This window comes from Lucilia cuprina, chromosome 6, assembly GCF_022045245.1.
Source record: "Lucilia cuprina isolate Lc7/37 chromosome 6, ASM2204524v1, whole genome shotgun sequence".
Taxonomy (NCBI): domain Eukaryota; kingdom Metazoa; phylum Arthropoda; class Insecta; order Diptera; family Calliphoridae; genus Lucilia; species Lucilia cuprina.
This window is the reverse complement of record NC_060954.1, coordinates 20304151-20316343: the sequence shown is the minus strand read 5'-3', so window position 1 is coordinate 20316343 and position 12193 is coordinate 20304151.

Sequence of the window (12193 nt, the reverse complement as noted above, 5' to 3'; positions counted from 1 at the left end):
TGCCCTTCTTTAGTCTATCGTTTTTATTTTTATTTTAAGGTCAAAAGTCTATCGTTGCATCATTACACATACTCAAATACTTATTACATTTTTTTGTTTAATTTTTTGTTTTGTGAATTTGTTATTTGTAGTTATTTTTGTAGTTTTTTTTTTGTCTCCATATAGTGTATATAGTAGTTTTTTCTGGATGTTATCTTTGGCTTACATTCTAGAACATTTGTATAGAAAATCTTCACACATTTTTTGCTGCCGCCATGCAACTAACATGACATTTTATAAACTCTTTTCTGGCATTTTGCTACTTGCCGTTTTTAACACATGTTTGTACGGAGTTTTTTCTTCTTTCATCCTTTTGAAGGGAGTCAAAAATTCCAAACAATTTGGCATTTGATAAACTTGATATGTCTATGCGAAATATTATTTACGTACACAAATGCACATACAAAATGGCTATATTATTTTCCTATAATTTTTTAAGGAATTGAATCTTAATTTTCCAAAAAAAAAGTCTTAAGTTTCTAATTCTTCATAGTTCGGAGAAAATTTTTTTGAATAAAAATCTCCATTCGAATAGCAGTTTATGAACAGTTTATTATAATCCGAAAATGAATGTTTCCCATTGTAAAGTCTTATACATATATATATTAACAAGTAATTACAAGCTTAAAAATAATTTTCTTTTCTTAATCCTTAATCCTTGTTTTAATTTCTATTTTTAGCATTTAGATCTTTAAATAAAGTAATATTTTATTCATTGAAAGAAAACAAATATTTGCTAACTAATCAGCAAGATAAAATAAAGTTTGATATTCTACATTGAGATTGACATAATCGGATAATAAAGTTTTCAACACTTATTCACAATCAACAATGTTCATCCTTCTTATATTACAACTTACGACTATTTTGTATTCATATTAATATTGTTTCTAATCTTTCCTTCCTTCTTAGTCAACTGGCATTAAATGTATGACCTCTGAAAATTTTCAATTTCTTTAAAAAAAATAAAAACAAAACCTAACTAGAAAATCAGTGAAAACGGAAAATGCAAAAAAAAAACAAAAACACAGGACACACGTACAAATAAATATATTGAGGAAGTACAAACTAGTTGTAAGTGGAGAGAGGAAGTGAATGATGGTCTATGATGTTTTGTAAAATCAACATAAACAAATTTAAGTACTAAAGTTGTTGTTTTTGTTGATAAATTTACACATTCATATTTTGTAAGCATTCAATCACACATTCACTCACACATACGTTTCACATTTGTGTATAAAGTTTTGTTTGTAAATATGTTAAAATGTGTTTAGATTTAGTACTTCTAGATATTAGCATGGTCCTTCTTTGAAATGAAACTAAATATTTTTATATTTTTTTAAACTATTAAGGTTTTCAGTGCTTATTTTAATACTAACAATGATAAAATCTTCAATTTCTAAAATATACGTTTATTATTAGGGGTCCTCCCTACTATTTAATACAGTTTTAAAACCCTTCGACAACAAAATTCACAGTTACTTGCAAAACTAAAAAAATACATGTAAATAATGGTGATGAGTTAGTAACTTGCTAAAGAAAAACTCATTGTGACCATGAGTTAGTTTTTACAAAATTAGTGATGCCAGATGACGCAATTAATTAAAATTTAGCAAAATAAAAAAATTAAATTTAAAATCAATTTATTGCAAGTATTTCAATTTTTCTCTGAAAACAATGTGGCAGCACTATTTCAAACGTTAGTCTACACTTGTACACCTTACACTTTTTCATCCACTTTTATAAATAAACTTAATTTTTGTTAAGGTATTGACAGAAATTATCGTTGAAGAAAATATAATATATGTATACAATTGCTCATAAAGATGTACTTACAAATATATGTGTGTTAAAACCATTTAGTTCGGAGTGACCCAACTACCGATTAATTCGATACAATTAATTGCTCTAAAATATATAACATATTATTTGGTAAAATAACTAATTTCTAATACACTACTCACACAATTCAATTATTCATCATTCACGCTCTCAATCTTCATTCAATCTCCAATTACGAACACGATTCGTCATACATACAAAATTTAAGCTGCGAATTACATAAGCTGTACGTAATTCAGTTTGAAATACACACCAATTACAAATGAAAGAGTGTCATATCTAATTTTTATCGCATACACACAGAAAAAGGATCGATTGGAAATCGGCTACTATGATAAATATTTAGTTATAATAAATTGAGACACAGACCAAAAATTAAAAAAAATAATAATTCTAAATATGACTTTAAATGGTCAAAACGGAGTCTGTTCGACTTTACTTGACAACGTAAACCTAGCTTTTAATATTTATTTCGTTTCTGGGCGTGTTTTCTCGTTTACTATAAATTTCGAAAAAAAGCAGCCTATAGTTGCTTATAGATATACGCAGATATATTGTGAAATCGGTCTATAGACTCCAACAAACAAATCAACAAACCGACAAAATTAAAAATTTTACATTTATTTCTACCTTGCACACGTACTATCAATAAAGATCCACCTACTATAACTACATAGATATTTTTGTGTTAAAATGTGAATAGATATTGTTGAGTTTACACATATTTTACATACAGTACTTAATTTTTTGATTTTATTTTTCTGAATGCACTTTACATTTTTTGTTTTTGTAATAATATACACATGTACATTAGGGTGTCCCGTGTCTAAAACGATGCGTTTTAATGTACTAAACACGAAAAAATTAAAAAACTATTTTTTTTTTTTGAAAAGATCCTTAGTTCCCTTTCTGCGAATGAAAATCTTGATCTGAGTATATGTCCAAAAAATTGTTTCTGAATTGGTTGTCAAAAATCCGCAATTTTGAGCTTTTCGCGGGAAAAATTAATTAAAATTTTTTCAGTGTATTTCTAGTCCTCAAAAAAATGTTTAAATTATTTTTGCCGAATTTTTAAGACCCTTTTCGAAAAAATCTAAGATATTTTATTTATCAAAAATAACACTAAGGTCAGGATTTTCAATTGCTGGTAGGGAACTGTCCCAGCAAAATCTTTACTTACCCGGTAAGTAGGCATGTAATATTGGAGAAAATTGTAAGTATTTACTTTTTGGGTGAGTAAATACTTATTTTTGTTCGACGATGCCCAAAAAATAACAGATTACAAATCTCATTACGCTACTTTTCCGTATTTAAAGCTAGATTTACAGGTTTTTTTATGTTTGCTATTCTCATACTCATTGCCCTATTGAATGGTTTACATACAAATGTTAATATCAACATTTCTTAAAAAAAAACTTCCAAAATCGACTACGGTTAAAAACACTAACTAATTCCTTATTGAACATACTCTATAGACAACTGAATACAAATTATATTCAAAAAAAAATAATTTTTGTTATTGATAATGACATTTCATTACCAAGTAATGTATTAAGTTACATTACTTACAATACTCATTACCAAAATTTGAAAATATTTTACTGGGAAAGATCATTAAAAAATTTTTTTCTCGTATTTTGTACAGTAATGCGCATCGATTGAATGGTATTCCTACATGAAATTCTTAAAAAGACTGTTTCTCGGGATACCCCACTGTACAAACATATGTACATTCAAACATACATGCATGAGCAGATAGTACGTACAACATATTTTAAAATTTTTATGGATATATGTATGTATGTATGTTTGTATAAATGCAATATTCAGCATATTGATGCATGAAAAACGTTTGACTTATGAGTTGATTAACTTTTGACTCTTGCAAGAGAAAACAGACAACGAATTGAGAAATGGACTTTTCATCTAAATATATACATGCATACATAGTTCATAATATTCTTCGAAAATTTCCTATATCATCATGATGAATATTTGTTGCTGCATATGCTACTATAGATACTAAATGGAATACTTGTATAAAAGTTTTTATTTTTCTGAAAAATTTTCTTTTCAAATATTTCAAGTTGTTATAAACTTATGGAAAACTTTTCTAAACATGTTTGTAATTGTTTTCTTTTTTCTTTTTTCTAAATGTTTGCTATAACTGTTATAGACAATTCTGTATTTATACACTTGCATACTTATAAAAGTGAGTTGATTAAGGAATACAATAAAAAAAAAACATTGAACAAAAACTAACAAAATCAATAGGAAAAAGATAAAGAAAAATTCTGAAAATATTGAGATTGATTGAAATAGTTTTAGGAAATCTTGTTTAAAAATTTTCTAACAAATATTCTGTTTAAATACATAAATCTAATTTAATCAAAATTGGCAATGCAAATATTGTGTGATAATATAAATGACTACATAAATCTTATTTCAATTGTTCATTTAAGTATTGTTTTCCAACTACATGACAGATTGCCGAAGGGTAAACATTTGAGTATCAGCTCACACCTTGGCATAAAATTACACTTATGTATGTATATGTACGTTTGTAAATTGCATTTATAGCTGAGAAATAAATCATATTGTATTAATAAATTATTGAGTTTTTGCTAAAAACCTTTTTGTTTTTATCAAAAATAAACATGTGACAAAATCATAATCCATTTATGACTGTGTGATAAAATGAAATGGTGCTTTAATAATAAGGAAAAAATAGCATAATTTTAGGGTTTTATTATATACAATAATAAACTTCAAATTTATTTTCTTGAGTAAAAATAAAGCCATAAAAAAGTACTTTTGCATATAATTTTATAGCTCTTACATACACACATACATTTGCGCACAATACCCAGTAATTCGGGGTAACGAACATGAAATGGTCATGTCTACTAACACATGTCAACACATACATAAGAGTGAAGAATGACTTCCGGAACGATTAATTTTGCACTACATTACTATTCAAATGGAAAGGATACTTCTAAGACAGCAGGGAATATAAATACACAAACAATACATTTCAATATTAATCTTATAATTTTTCGTCGAACATTTTTATAACATGAAAATATGCTTGTCGTAATTATTTCATATCAATTAAATTAATGAAAAAAATCCAACTAGAAACGTGTAGTTTACGAAATAAATTCGATTTCGTTTTCGATTTCATTAAGTGAAAATTCTTAGCAAACATTTTTATTCATTTATTCATTTCATTAACCTAGAAAAATATACAGAAACGTAACAAACGATATATACAAACATATATATTTAGTTTGAAAAAAAAAAAATAAAAAAAGAGAAAACTTATTTTTGAACATAAAATGAAAACTATAATAAAAAAATAACGAAAGGCAGAAACAACACAAAAAAAATCTTGAAAATAATAGAATTTTACACAAAACAGAGAGTGACATTCAAGTATTTTAAAGGCAGTGATGAAAACTCACTAGAAAAACAATTTGATTGGAAAGTTCACTGAAGTGAAAGCATAGTTAGACAAGAGTAAAAAATAGAAAAAAATTGAAAAATCAAGTATCTATACATACGTTGTATGTACTTATATTGGTATATCTATGTATATCTCTGCAAACATTTATTAGCGATAGTTTTGAAGTTTTTTTAATATTTGGAAAACAAAGCAAGTATGAGTTTAATTTCTAAATGATAGTTAAAAGATCTTCACATTGTGTTATAAGCTTAAGTCACTTATGTATGGCTGTTCAATATCAGGTAGAGCTCTGAAAAAGTCTTCTATATGTCTTGTAGAAGTCTTTTCCATTTATATCATACCAAATACTTTAACAATTCATCCCAGGTGAAATATTTGATGCTATAATCGCATGGACGATACTTCTGGGTGACTTAAACGATAGAAAATGTTTGCTGGGTATGTAGGTGTTTCTGTGGGTGAAAATGAATGTGTGTGTAACACACACTCACACTTACACAAAAATTTATAAAAGTGTTGACTTTGTCACTTTATCACAAACCTATTGGTATTTTAGTTTGTTTTGGTTTTTATTTCCACAACAAAAATTTCAAAGCAACATTTTTTTATAAATGGCTGATAACCAACACAAATATGCATAAAGAGATTAGAATTTGGTGTTTTAACTCAAGCTTAATGGAATTTAATGTTAAAAAAGTAAAGTTAGAAAAGTTTGAAATTTGAAGGTTAAAAAGAATAAAGATTGTAAAAAAATATTTTTATAAACAATTTATGAACCCAAATTAATATGTAAATTTTGTATTTTAAACCTATTATAAAATATAATGTTGTATATGAATAAGGGGGTAACAGTTTGGTTTTTTCAAATTAAAATAATTGAAATCGATTTAAAATTTCACAATAGAGGACGAACAATTTTAAATAAAGTCAACTTTAATATAAAGGCTTAACATCTCTCTTCTGCAAGATATTTTTACCTATAGCTTGAAAAATAAAGGATTTCGTTATATTCATGGAATCTATAGTATACATTGTATATGCAGCACAATCGTTTAATAATCGCTTTCTGATTTGATTTAAGGACGTCTGTCCGTACGTCAACTACAACATATTATATCACAGCAATTACAGCAGATTTAATTCAAAAAATTGTGAATAAGGACTCATAAAATTTTGTCCGTTAATTAAAAAATACTCAAGAATACCAATAATCCTGAGGTGTTGAGTGGGAGCTATAGACAGATACTGACAGTTATATGATGCTTTGCTGATATTCATAATTTATTTATTATTCATGTTATTTAGTTACAAATAATAGTTCCGAATTTAAAATATATATAAAGATACATATAGAAGACGGCTTTTCATAGATGGTATTTTAAAATACAATAATTTTATAATGAGAAGTCTTAAAAAATAGTTTGATTCTTGGAATGTTTGTTAAAAATTTAAAGCTTCTTTCATTATTCTTTACAATTGAAAATTTCTGATAAATACATACATATATTATTATTAAAAATATGTTTTATTACATACACAGAGAAAACAGATTAGCCGAATTTGTTTCCAATCGAATTCAGTCGGTTCTAACAACTATCCCAAAATTCGATTGTAATTATTGTATAATTCGGTTAGTATTACTGAATATATGGTGTACACAAAAATTTTTAATTATTATTTGGTAATCTGGATTGAAATTATTGGTATTAGCAACTGAAATTTTCATGGTAATAAATAGGGATTTTGCTCTTGATTCTGCTCAACATTTTCAAAGGAACACTATCTTTTCACGCCTTTCCGCTGGTGTAAAATTATTAAAAATTATAGAAAAATAACACAAAATAGATTATAAGATATAAAATACACCAAACATTACCTTTTTTATCCAAATTTCTGCATTAATTTATCCTCAAATGTAATTAGGTTTTTTTATATTATAAATTCGTTTTATTTTATTTATTTTTGTATACGTCAACTATAATTACCAATTAATCGGTTCTGAACATCGAATTTGGTTCCTTTAACCGTAATTAAATTTTAAATAATTACATCAATTGATAATTAATTGCAGGTTGTAGCGACTAATATTTGATGTTCTTACGTTTTAATCCTAAATAAAAGTCGGCTGCATTTACTGAATTGCCAAATGAATTTAAAAACCGATACAATTCAGTTCAAATTATTGATTTAGAAATTGTTAAAACCACAATTCGATTAGTATTATTGTTTTTTAATACTGAATATAGAAAATCAGTTAAGTATACAGTTTTTCAATAACAGCGATACAATTTTAGTTAGTTTAACTAAATATTTATCATGGTAACCGATTTCCCATCGATCTGTTTTCTGTGTGTAATATAATATCATTCTATATAAAAGTTTATGCATTCTAGTCTTTTTTAATAGTAAAAAATTGCACATAACTTTTTTTTTATTTTTTTATACAAGTACGTATTTTCTTATTTATAGCAATTTATTTGTTTCTGTCCATCTCTGCCATTATTGCAAGGAAATCTAAGTAAAATTAAGGAAATCATACAGAATTGTAATGGTATAGCAACAATACCAACAAAATTGTTACAAAAAATAACCGAAGTGAAAAAGGAAGAGAAATATTAAAAGCTGAATAGGAAGTTGCACTCATTTTGATAGGGAAGGATATGGTCAAATATACCTTGAATAAATTGGACAATAGGATGTGAAGATAGAGTAGTCAAATACTGACCATATACCAACAGACTAACAATGATAAAATAACTTGCAATGTGTGTTTAAAGTAAAAAAATAACTAAAATAAATGCCTCTTCTCGACTTCTTTATACTATTTTTATGGTTGATTGAATGAGCAGTATTAACATTTCATTGTAGTTTCAATGGAAATACAAGAAATGAAATTTAAAAATAAAGACAAAAAAAAAAAACAATAAGAATGATTTTATTTTTAAATTCCATAAAAAAACATATAAAACAAGGTTTCCTTTAACAAGAATATAACTGTTGGTGTGTGAGTTTATATAAATAGTATATTGTTACAAACGAACAATGAACAAAAGTCAAAGATGTATGACTGTTTAAGAAAAATATGCTCTCAATCAATTTCAGACAATAAAATTGATAACCACTCCATATGAACGTTTTATATACAAACAAACACAATCCATATACAAATATTCATACATTCTTCATTCATTCATTCATTCATTCATTTTCCTAACAAACATACATACTTATGTATTATCATGTTTTAAAGTGTTTATCTATCGCACAAACTCATACACTTTGTCAACATGTGGACTAAAAAATAAGTCTAAATTATGTTATTTATAATTGTTTCAAATACATGAAGAATAATTCATTCCATTTGTTCTACATATTGACTGTAGACCCACAAAGTTTAAAATGACAATATATTTATGTATGGCGGACATTAAATAATAATTGAAACTACCCCATATTAAAAAGTTCCACTTAAGAAAATGATATTACATGTTTAATAAGTGGCTTAAAAATGAAAAAATTTAAGTTAAATTTTCATATAAATTTGTTTTTGAATTTTCCAAAATTTGTATGAAAATATTTTCAACGCAAGGTGAAGTGTTTTACAAAATAAGGGGGTAAAGCAAAATTTTATTTTTTTTTTATTATTTTGAACAAATTTTTCAAGCACATGTGTACATAGTATGTGTTTAAGTATATTTGAAATGAGTTTAGTCAATGTTTGATGGTGTCCTTCGTTACATTTGTAGGCGTTAAAAATAATGCTCTTATATCTACTGAATTGGTTTGTATTAAATCTATGTGTGAGTGTCTTGTCATTGTTATTGTTGTTTTCATTTCGTTGGTTAGTCCTTTGGTTAGTGGCAGTAGTAAATCATCAATAACTTATTTTGGCCTGTAAGTGACATCGAACAGCCAACCTACCAAAAAAAAGAAAGAAACCTCACACTAGCATCCGCTATTTAACCACTAACTTTCAGCTTTGTCTATATATCCATTTTTTGTAATTCGCCTTCATTCTTTTTTGTCTGTCTGTCATGTGATGTTCCTTTTATTTTAGATATCCAGTCTCTTTTTGTAATTTTCTCTATGATGGTTTTGTATATGTGCTTATGTATGTATGTGTTTGAGTGCCTTTAGTGAATGTATTTCTAATCTGCTTGTGATTCATAATTCAATTCAACTTTATTTTTGTAGTTTTCCATTTTTTTACTGGAATATTGCGCGTGCAGCTGTCCGTGATAGTGATTTACTTCAATATTTCATAAGAATTATTATCATTCTAATATCATACAAATTTAAGCTAAAAATAACATAGACTCAAACATGTGCAGTTTATCTATACATTCATTCATATTTTACATAAGGACCTACTACTGGTTAAAACTCATTATACATATAACAAAAGAGTTGTTACACATACAAATATACAGACATATGTAAGTATGTACAATGGAATATGTTTCAATTATATTTTCATATGTAACATGTATTCAGTTTGATGTGGCAGATGAAGAGTTTATGTATTCAATTTCATATTATTATTCACTGAAATGATGTAGAAGGTCCTATGAACCTAATATGAGTTGATGGTCAGTTTTTTTAATCTAGACTCCTTTTAAAGGAATTTTATTAAACGAAAAATCATGTTTGGTTTTTTGTTCAATTAACTTCCTAATTAGCTTTCAATTATATTATTTATATGGAGACTAGATTATTCTATATGTTTTTTCCAAAAAGCCCTTGGTTCTTCTACATTTTGGCTTATTTCACATAAAATTGTTTATTTGTTTTCATTCTTGTCTACATATAAGGTCATCTTATAACTCATAACATTATTTTAAATCAAAAAAATATGAAAATTTATATTTCAAAAATAACACATTATATCGTCTTTACACACTCTCTGTATTCGTGATGAACTTTTTCTTTAATATTATAATAAACGTAACCGCTAGTATTTCTATTCTTTATTTTATTTATAACTTCTAGCAAAAGCACCATGAATTTCTTGCCTTATTTCTTTCTTTCACACACACATACTCACAAAGGTCTATTTCCTTTTGATTTTTTTCTTCACATCTTCATCTTTCATTTTTAACGTCCGGTATTCAGTCGAAAGCTGTCTAATATTGTACGCATAATAAAATGAAGTCGTGAAACACTTAAAAGAATAAATTCTTTGTTTTTGGTAAATTAAATTTGACTAGCAAAGGCTGAGGACTATTGTGGAACTAGCATTTTATATAAAAAGGATTTAATATTTTAATAAACTAAAGACATATAAGGTTGAGACGTATACACAATGCAATAACATACCAAAGCATACAATATTATTGTTTACAATGTCAAAGTAGTTATTACAATGTAAAAGTAATTATTAAATTTTTAACACATTTGCACCAATGAAGTCATCGTCAGACTTGCTATTAAAGACAAAGCTTTGTTGACGGACGTATTGTGACTGTATAAAATCAGATTATTTTCATGTCCTGGAGTAATGTTTAGTTTTCATTGATTTAAAATAATGAAATAAGAAAATTATTTTATTTTAAATTCATAAAAACATTCTTTTATTTTCATGATTTGCATTTGAATGTACTATTTCTCTATTTATTATAATATGGGTGTTTATATGGCTGTGTGTGTGATATAGTTTTGTGTTCGTGTAGGAATATCAAATATTTATATATTTGCTTTTGCTCGCAATAGTTTCTTTTATGATTTTCTAGAATGAAAGAAAATAATAAAAAAACGAAGAAATAAAATGAAATGTTTTCATTTAACAATGACAACATTGCAAAGATTCCATTTTATAATACTCTATACACATTTACAATTACATATGTACGTCCATCCGCTTGTCTGTCCGTCCGTACGTCTGTCAGTCTTTACGTACATTCATCTAATATTCAAGAATGAATAAAAAAAAAACTAAACTTCCACTTGCATCACAGTAATAGTTACAATATAAAAATATGCGAAATGTTTTCCGGGTTCTTCATCTTAAGCTTACGAACTTATACACACATACATATATTATCATAGTTATAACTATGATAATATATATGTATACGTAAAAACATGTCTCTGTGTATGTGTGTATGCATATTCAACAGGAAATATTGTAGAAAAGAGTTTATACACATACATACATTTGCAGTTTATAGAATTAGAATTAGAATGGTTTCAAAGTTTTGAAAACATTTTAGAAAATAAATATATAAAAATCGCGATAACTTGAAAGAAGCGCTTTACTAATCGCTGAAACTTTAGTTTAAGTCACCCTAATACTTGACATTATCTTCAATAAGTATTACATACATACATTAGGAAAGACATAATATTCATATTTTGTATGATTACGATAATCTCCATATATACATAAATTTACAAAATAGATTCATATGGATAAACAAAAAAAAAACAAATATTAATCAATGAGTTTTATATATTATTTACGTATTTCTGATTTAGGAAAATTTATAAATAAGAACATTTTATGAATAAGAAGCGACTTCTCTTACTTCTTCAGTTAGTCTTTTTGTCTAAAGATTTCGTAGTACACTCTAAATAAAGCAAAATATTACTTAATTTATTTTACAGTTTAATCATTATAATAGTCATAACGGTGAATTACGATGCTAAAAGAAAATTAATTAATTATAGAAATATATTTCCTTTTTAATCTATTACTACATGTACTTCAGTATTTTTATAATCCAATTTACTGTTCAATTTTTGAAAAGCTGAAAAGTTTACATGTTTATTTTAATTTTCATTTAGTACCTGAAAACCATAACTCTACTTATGAAAATGATAAGTAATTAATATTTAAAAACTTGT